Raw genomic sequence first — 8,561 nt, 5'->3', positions numbered from 1 at the left:
AGAAGTGTGATAATCTGCATTTCATGTATTTTTGTACATCATGGGCTCTGCGATATGCAGAAATTCGTTCCTCACAGAGAAAGAGACTATGACCAAGAGAGATAAAGGGAATTGCTTCTCCCATCCTCTGTTTAGAATTGTAAATATGGCGTATAGGCATTGCTGCTGTCCAATTACATATATCTTTCATGTATGAAATCATGCATGGCTCTTTTTACCGCGAGGCCAAGGAGGGCCGGCACAAAGGGAGCGACCCCGGCCGCAGTGCAGTACATCCCTCATGCAGAGCGGGGTCTGGTGCCGGAGCCCTGGGCTAAGAGCGCTGTTCCATTAGCGCTCTCGGATGGAGGGGAAAAAGGAGGAGGACGGGTGGAGGAAAGGAGGGGGGAGATTCGCTCTCCTGACGGGGGCGTTCACCGCTTATGACTTCTGCTGACTTACATTTGTCCTGTTGTGAGCGCGCCTGACCTCTCAAACCTTATACCTTTGACATAGGCCTTCACGAGAGCTGATTAGTTTAACAGAGATGGATTTTTTGCTTAATGCTTTGAAGTGTTGTGTTTTATATTTTTTTTAGCTAATAATATATGAGCAAGATGCACGAAAAGCTTTAGTGCTCCATCTGTTAGCTTATTTATTTATTTGCTTTCTCTTTCCCCACAAATGACAGCTCCCCGCTGAGTACTAATGTGAAATGACCTAAATTTGGCAAAATTACTTTGAACTTTTCAAACAAAGGGCCTGCTCTCTTCTCGGAACCTGGCTGATTCCCAGAGCGTCTTGCGTTCTACCTCCTTGGCCGTCTGTTTTTCTTTTTAAATGCTTTAATTCTATAAACACTATTTACTTTCATTCAGGGTTACACCGAGAGCAGCGAATACCGTCATTTTGAACAGCTAAAGAGCATGCATGTCTGTCATGTTAGCAAAACAAAAATATCACTGCTTAACATTTACACACAAATATGCTAGTCACCGGGGCAGCACTGTGTGGCTGTTTTGTAACTACACTGTAAAATGTTTATACAATCTATTCCATGTGGAAACATTTACTGATTTAATTCAAATCAAAGAAATGACTTATTCAAGAGTCAGATCAGAAATAAAAAGGCAACAACCAGAGGTTGAAATGGTCAGAGGAACACCAAAAACTAAATCAGTATTCATATTCAAGGTGAGAAATTTGTTCATAACACATCTCTCATCATAGACGTGCACAAATTACTCTCATGCTAGGAACAGGTATTAAAAGAATATTCTGGGTTAATACAAGTTAAGCTCAATCGACAGCATTTATGGCATTATGTTGATTGCCGCAAAAAGTAATTTCAGCTCGTCCCTCGTTTTTTTAAAGAAAGTTACAGTGGGGCACTTTCAATGGAAAAAGCAGATTAAAAGTAGAAATTTGAACGTTAATAAAAACAGCTACATTAATTCTCCTGTTAAAAACTGTGTATTATTTGAGCTGTAAAATTTTTCTTATCATTTTGTGGTCATTTTATGGTTTTAAGCATTACAGTGTTAAAAAACTGCATATGTGACCCTGGACCACAAAACCAGTCTTAAGTCGCTGGGGTATATTTGTAGCAATAGCCAAAAATACATTGCATAGGTCAAAATTTTTGATTTTTCTTTTATGCCAAAAATCATTAAGAAATTAAGTAAAGTTCATGTTCCATGAAGATTTTTTGTAAAATTCCTACTGTAAACATATCAAAATGTAATTTTTGATTTGTAATATGCATTGTTAAGAACCTAATTTGGACAACTTTAAAGGTGATTTTCTCAGTCTTTTTGATTTTTTTGCATCCTCAGATTTCTGATTTCAAATAGATGTATCTCAGCCAAATATTGTCCTATCCTAACAAATCATACATCAATAGAAAGCTTATTTATTGAGCTTTCATATGATGTATAAATCTCAGTTTTGTCAAATTTAACCTTATGACTGGTTTTGTGGTCCAGGGTCACATATGTGACCCAGAACCACAAAACCAGTAATAAGGGTCACTTTTTGTGAAGTTGAAGTTGAATAAATAAGCTTTCCATTGATGTATGGTTTATTACGATAGGACAATATTTGGCCCAGATACAATTATTTGAAAATCTGAAATCTGAGGGTGCAAAAAAAATCTAAATATTGAGAAAATCACAAGTTCTTAGCAATGCATGTTGATTGCATAGTACATAATGCATAATGATTTTTTGGCATAAAAGAAAAATCGATACCTTTAACCCATATAATGTATTGTTGGCTATGGCTACAAATATACCCATGCTACTTATGACTGGTTTTGTGGACCAGGGTCACATATAATGAATAGTAAACATATATTGCATTGTTTGTATTATGTAAGTAACACTGAGAAATTTTACATAATGTTATATTTACTTGTATTCACTTTTAGCAAAGGAATAGCGAGTCAAAATTAATTTTTGTGGTAATCAAGTGCAGTTGACTTAGTTCAACTTGAATTAAACTCAAACGATTCCTGCAGCACAGGCCAACTTGCACTATGCAAATGAAAATATGCAATGCTAACATGTATCTGGACATCTGTACACGTTTTCTCTTCTGTCAATCAATCAATCCATCTCCTTCTTAGTTGCTTTCCAGGATTTCCCTGCGCCTAAGCATCTTTGAGCCAAACAAATTCAATCAGCACACATTCCCTCTAATCCTACAGCAGCAGACAGGTGATTGAGTCTTCAAACCCGGGAAGCCTTTATCTACAGTGGGCTCTCCTGTAGGCCCAGCATGGAGGAGAAGCCGCCTATGTGGGCGTGGACGCAGGGAGTCCATCTGGGCTTCAAAAGCCCCCGAGGAGCTTTGGGGGTGTTGCCAGCAGGAAGAGAAGTGACTTCACAGCCTTACCTGATGGGGTTTTTGGTTTCAGTTGCCACCGCTCGGAAGCCCTCTCTGACCGCGTCCTTCTTTTCAAGTGTCCGTTTGAAGTGGGCGCCAGAAAGGTCACAACCCTTGCGGTCACAGCAGGTTTGGTGCAATGGCAGGCGGATGGCCGTAATCTATCGCTAGTGCTAAAGCTATCGTTTTTCTTGATTTTTTTTTTTTTTTGGTCTGTTGATATATTCAAGAGTAAAGAGGAATGTAAAGCTTTCAGATCCAGTGCCTGGGCACTATTAGTAAGTCCCTTGGCAAGGGCTTGGGATGTAGTCCTGCAATTCCAGGTATTTCCAGGATTTTTTTTTTTTCAAAGCTACAAGACCCGGTTATGAGATTTGGTTTGAAGCATCCAGAGTTGGTGGACAAGCCTTTCGGAGTGACAGCGCCACCTAGGGATAAGGAAAAAAAACATGCTATTAGCATTTACAGCAAAAGTTCTTTCATGCAACCGAACAAAGGATGAAACAAGAAACACATTTAATAGATTCTCACAGAGACGTATAAACACACACTTTGCCTTTTATAAAGCAGAACTGAGAGGAGGTGAGGCCATTGTTAGTTATGCTCCATAAGTGAGTGCAGATTTTTCGCTTTGCGTGCTCGTTCCCCCTGAGAAAGAGCCGGCTAAATCTCTTTCAGGAGGGGAGGACACAGAACAATATGGCTTCTATCAAGTCTTTTGAATTCTGTAATAAGCTGTTTTAGAGAACGGAAAATTAATATATAATTATTTTTATTACTGCTGCAGGACAAAACCTTATGATTTTCCAGATTACATTAAGTAATAAATGCATTTCTTTGAGTAATTTTTCCTCTTGTGGCATTAGGGGCTCTTTCTCTCTTTAAAAAAAAAAAAAAAACGAAATTTCCGGAGAAACTTAATTTCCCCCATAACCAGAACAAGACATATTCCTGTAATAACATGCATAATTGTGCACTCTGCGGAAGATCTCTCATACACAACAACAAAGCCACTTAGACAGTACATATTTATTCACATGTCAGTTCCAACATTGAAAGAGAAAAAAGGAGGAGGGAAAAGCAAAAGGGAACGCCACATGGGGCTGGGATAGAAAGCAGAGTAAATGTGTCTATCATAGGCTACGGCTCTGACAGCTCTCGCCTGTGCTGCTTGGGCTTCAGTTGAGGGAATAAAGGACAGAGAAGGAGACAGACTGTGATTTCTGAACGGTCCCCCTGGAGTCTCTTCTATTTGGCAACATTTTTATGATTATTTTTACCTCTGTGGATAGAGCAGGGTTAAAGATGCTGTTTAATTGTTCCCAAGAGCTCTTATTAAGTTGTTGATGAGGAGCTCCAGGGAGAGGCACTTAAAACTGCAACAAAAACAAGCAGTCGAGGCAGGAAAGCTGGTGAGGGGACGGAGGAGGAGGTGTGGTGGGGGTTCCGAGATGGGTGATGAATGGATGGAGTGTGGAGGTCTGAACTTTTTTGATGCCGATTTACATCTACGTTCGCCGGTCTGTCTCTGCGGCAGGGCCGTGACCACTATAGACAATGATGGGGACGAGTACTAGCCAATAATTAGAAATGGCCAAAGTGTTCCCCTCAATATTTGATATTCTCTGTTTGCTGTTTGGATGACAAAAAGTTTTAGACTGGTCTGCATCTGCGGTCTATAACAGTGCTCGTCAATGTCACAAAATGATATGGCCAACTAAATGAAAAAAGTCTGGCTTTACGGTTCGCACGAGGTAAGATGTAAATAGCCATTTAATATCTGACAACTGTTTTATTATGATTGAAATGTTAAACGACAGTACTATGCAGTAATATGCAAACTTTTGCCGTTTTGAATTGAAAATATAGACTACAATCTGTGATTCATGTCATGACTAATTGTAAGAAGAAACAATAATGGAGGCATTTTCAACATTAGATATTGAGAGTGAAAATGTGCATATTATACAATTAAAAAAATTGTTTATATTTGTATTTGCATTTTGATTACAATAAATTCTAGTTCTTATGATGGTGTTTTTCCTTCTTTATTCTCTTAAACCCATTAAAACCCTTTTATTATATAATTCCTTTAAAGAAAAAGAAAAAAGGTCTCTCCATGTTCAAGACATGGTTACTTGCTCTGCATAAAGGCTATGGATTGGAAGTGGGACTATTGATATATGGGAAACCTGTCTGAAAACAGTTTTGAAATTCCTTTTAGTTATACTAGTATTACAGATATCCACTCTACACTTTTGAATATACAAAGAACCAATATGTAACCCTGGACCACAAAACCAGTCATAAGGGTCAATTTGTTAAAATTGAGGTTTAGACATCATCTGAAAGCTGAATAAATAACTTTCCATTGATTGTTAGAATAGACAATATTTGGCTGAGATACAACTATTTGAAAATCTGGAATCTGAGGGTCCAAAAAAAAAAAATCTAAATATTGAGAAAATCGCTCTTAAAGATGTCCAAATGAAGTTCTTAGCAATGCATATTACTAATCAAAAATTAAGTTGTGATATATTTAAGGTAGGAAATTTACAAAATATCTTCATGGAACATAATCTTTACTTAATATCCTAAAGATTTTTGGCATAAAAGAAGAATAAAAGAATAACTGATCATTTTGACCCATACCCCTACAAACACACCTGTGCTACTTTTGTGGTCCAGGGTCACATATGGCAAGATGATGAGGAAGAAGAAAAGAAAATATCACTTGTACAACATACTGGACAACACTAAATGCTTCTAGTGCAGTTAAGCGGCATGGGTGCGATACACACAAACGCATCCTGAAAAGTGCCTCTGCTGTGCTCTCTAAGGCCGTACCTCCCCAATCGCACCTTCTCCACCGGGCAAACTGTGGCCTTACGCTGGGTGGAGCAGCGGGACGGAGTGGATCTGGATCAATACCCCAGCCTGCAGCGCAGCAGGGCCGCGGGCCATCCCTGACCTGGGCTATTGATCAGCCGCTCCTCGGCTGCCAATAGCAATGTGCTAGATGTGACACAGGGGCTGAGAGCAGACAGGAGGCTGAGGGATGGGGGAATGTGTATCGCCAGTGGCAGCCCCACAGCACAGTGAAGATAAAAGTCAATTCCACTTAACCAAATCACTGACAACTAAATAGTTAGTGGACGGAGGAATGTGCAAGGTCTCGGGTGGTGGCAGCTGGCTGCAAGGTTGACTGAGAAGCCGGGATTGCCAGGATTCTCCTCACCTGCTCTGGGAAAGCCCTAAACATGGGTGTGTTCCACATGAGCAGGTCTAATCTGAATGAACCACAGTAAATTAAAAAATAAATATATATACATGTATAACACAAGCAATGCAAGATCAACAAAAACACTTCCATCCAACAACAAACTACAGCCATTTAACAGGCCCAAACATTTATTTATAATATCATTAGATTCATAATAACTCAATAATTTTCTATTCCAAATTGCTATTTAAATTAAATTAAATTAAAAGTTATTTATATTTAAGAATTATTTGGACATTGTTTTAATCTCACACAAAGATTAAAGATCTGTTCATGTTGTGTATACAGCACTCCCAGGCAGCCCATCTAATCTATCTTCCAGGCAGCCATTAGCAGTCCATATCAGAGTAGTTTACATGTCACTTTACTGCTCCACTGCCTGTTCATTGCCATTCTGTAGCCAATGGCCCTCTTGTCCATTCAACACCTATCTAAGGCTTCATATCTCTTCCTTTAATTACTGACTGACAGGAAGGCAATACTGAACACTTCATTATAGAATCGGCCCAGTGACCAGCCACCGCAGCCCAAGTCTCTCTGGTCAGTCTGACATGCAATGCCTAGGTCAGCAAAGGTCAGTCACCCTGAATTTATCAGCCAGGAGTTGACCGAACCCAGCCAGGTCATCGTACAGCGGGGGCAGTGACCTTGGCCGACCGCTTACATCACGTATTGATCCGGCCGTTTATGTCAAGGCCACGCTAATCACCAATAGCAGAGTCTCCAAAGGACAGTTAAGCACCAGTGGATGTGTCTGCGACTGAGATTAGAAAGATAAAACACAGGGAAAAGGAGCCGCAAGGTTCCTTGCTTATGAAAATGACTCAACTTAAAAAAAAAAAAAAATACATGGTTATTGTAAATGTCACTTTTAAACCAAACAGACTTCTGTTGGACAAATCTGTCGGTCAAAGCCTTCTGATGCAAAATGTGCATTAGGGAATGTTTCGTTCTCAAGTAAAATTGCAGATTGTGTGGATTCCTATTAAAATGACTGGTTTTGCAGGTGAAAATTCCTTAAACAACAGTAAATGTGACAACACTAAATTTTAAAATTAAACAGCTTAAAGCAAATGTTTAATAATTCTGGAATTATTTACTCATGTATTTCCATGATACTCATGGTAAGCAGTTTCAACCCAGTGAAAAATAAATATACAAAAATGTATTTAAAATACTGTCATGCTAAGACCAATTTTGTACTTAATTGTGCTGAAGTCCAACTAAAGATATACTTATGTATATTTGTTTGTGCTAAAATGGAACTATTGCAAGTATACTTTAGGTATACTTTAAATATTTTGCATTTAAAGACCGATATTATCTAAAGATCATACAATTATCATAAATAGTGACATTAAAACATATGTTAGGGTTAATATTAAGAAATGAGCATTGTGCACAAGTAGCACTCCAAATAAAGTTTAATTACAATTTTTATATCAGTAAGTCTTGAGGGATATATCAGTAAATATATTAATAGACTTAGTATAAAACTTAAATCTATTTCTTTTTTACTAGGGCAGTGCAATTAGCTAAATAATTATATTAAAATGATATTAATATCAATATATTTACATGTTTCGATTATGAGATTAAAGATTTTAAAAGTCTTTTACTCACAAATAGGGCAATTTCTCCGAAATGTTCATAATTTTTTTAGGATTTTGTAGCATTCTTAAAATTCTCTTATTTCCAGGTTTTATAAGACAAGAATCCTGGTTTTCAAATAAAAATGCTGGTTGTTAAGGAACAAATTAAAACAAGCAAATCAATAACAGTTTTCATCTTGATTTTTAGTTGTTTTAGCTTAGTAGAAATTAATTTAAGTCATCTTGAGGCCCCTTTGGAAGTTTGCTTTTGGAAACCATGGGTTAAAATAATGGCTTGTTTGTCTCCAAAGCATTGAGGTGTATTGTATAGGCTGCATTTTAAGAAAAATGAGTAGAAAAATGGGAAATGTTCTGGTAATTTTCTGCCATTTCCTTTAACCTTAAAACACAGAAATTCAGAAAAACATGCATTAACACAATACATTCTTAGAATGTACTTTTACTATATATTCATGATACTTATGGTGCTTTAGCATCATTTTTGAATTTTGAACACTCTATTCTCCATTCATTTCAAATGTGTGGAAAAGAGCGACTAGTACAGTATTCAAAATTTCACATTTTATGTTCCATAGAAAAAAGAAGGTTTAGACGCAGATTTAGAATGACGGGTTAGTAAAAATCAGAATTTAATTTTTTTAAAGATGAACTATTTGTTTAAGTAAAGCCATATGCCAGATATCAATTATATATGCTTATTAGCACTGACATCCGATGTCCAATTAAATTCCAGGAAAGTGTGTCCCTCTGAAACCAGTTGAGTTAAAGGGACACAGCAGTAATCAGCACCTGAACAAATC

Source organism: Garra rufa, chromosome 3 (genome assembly GCF_049309525.1).
Source record: "Garra rufa chromosome 3, GarRuf1.0, whole genome shotgun sequence".
In the NCBI taxonomy this organism is placed as follows: domain Eukaryota; kingdom Metazoa; phylum Chordata; class Actinopteri; order Cypriniformes; family Cyprinidae; genus Garra; species Garra rufa.
The sequence above is the reverse complement of the archived record's forward strand: the minus strand, read 5'-3'. Positions refer to the sequence as shown.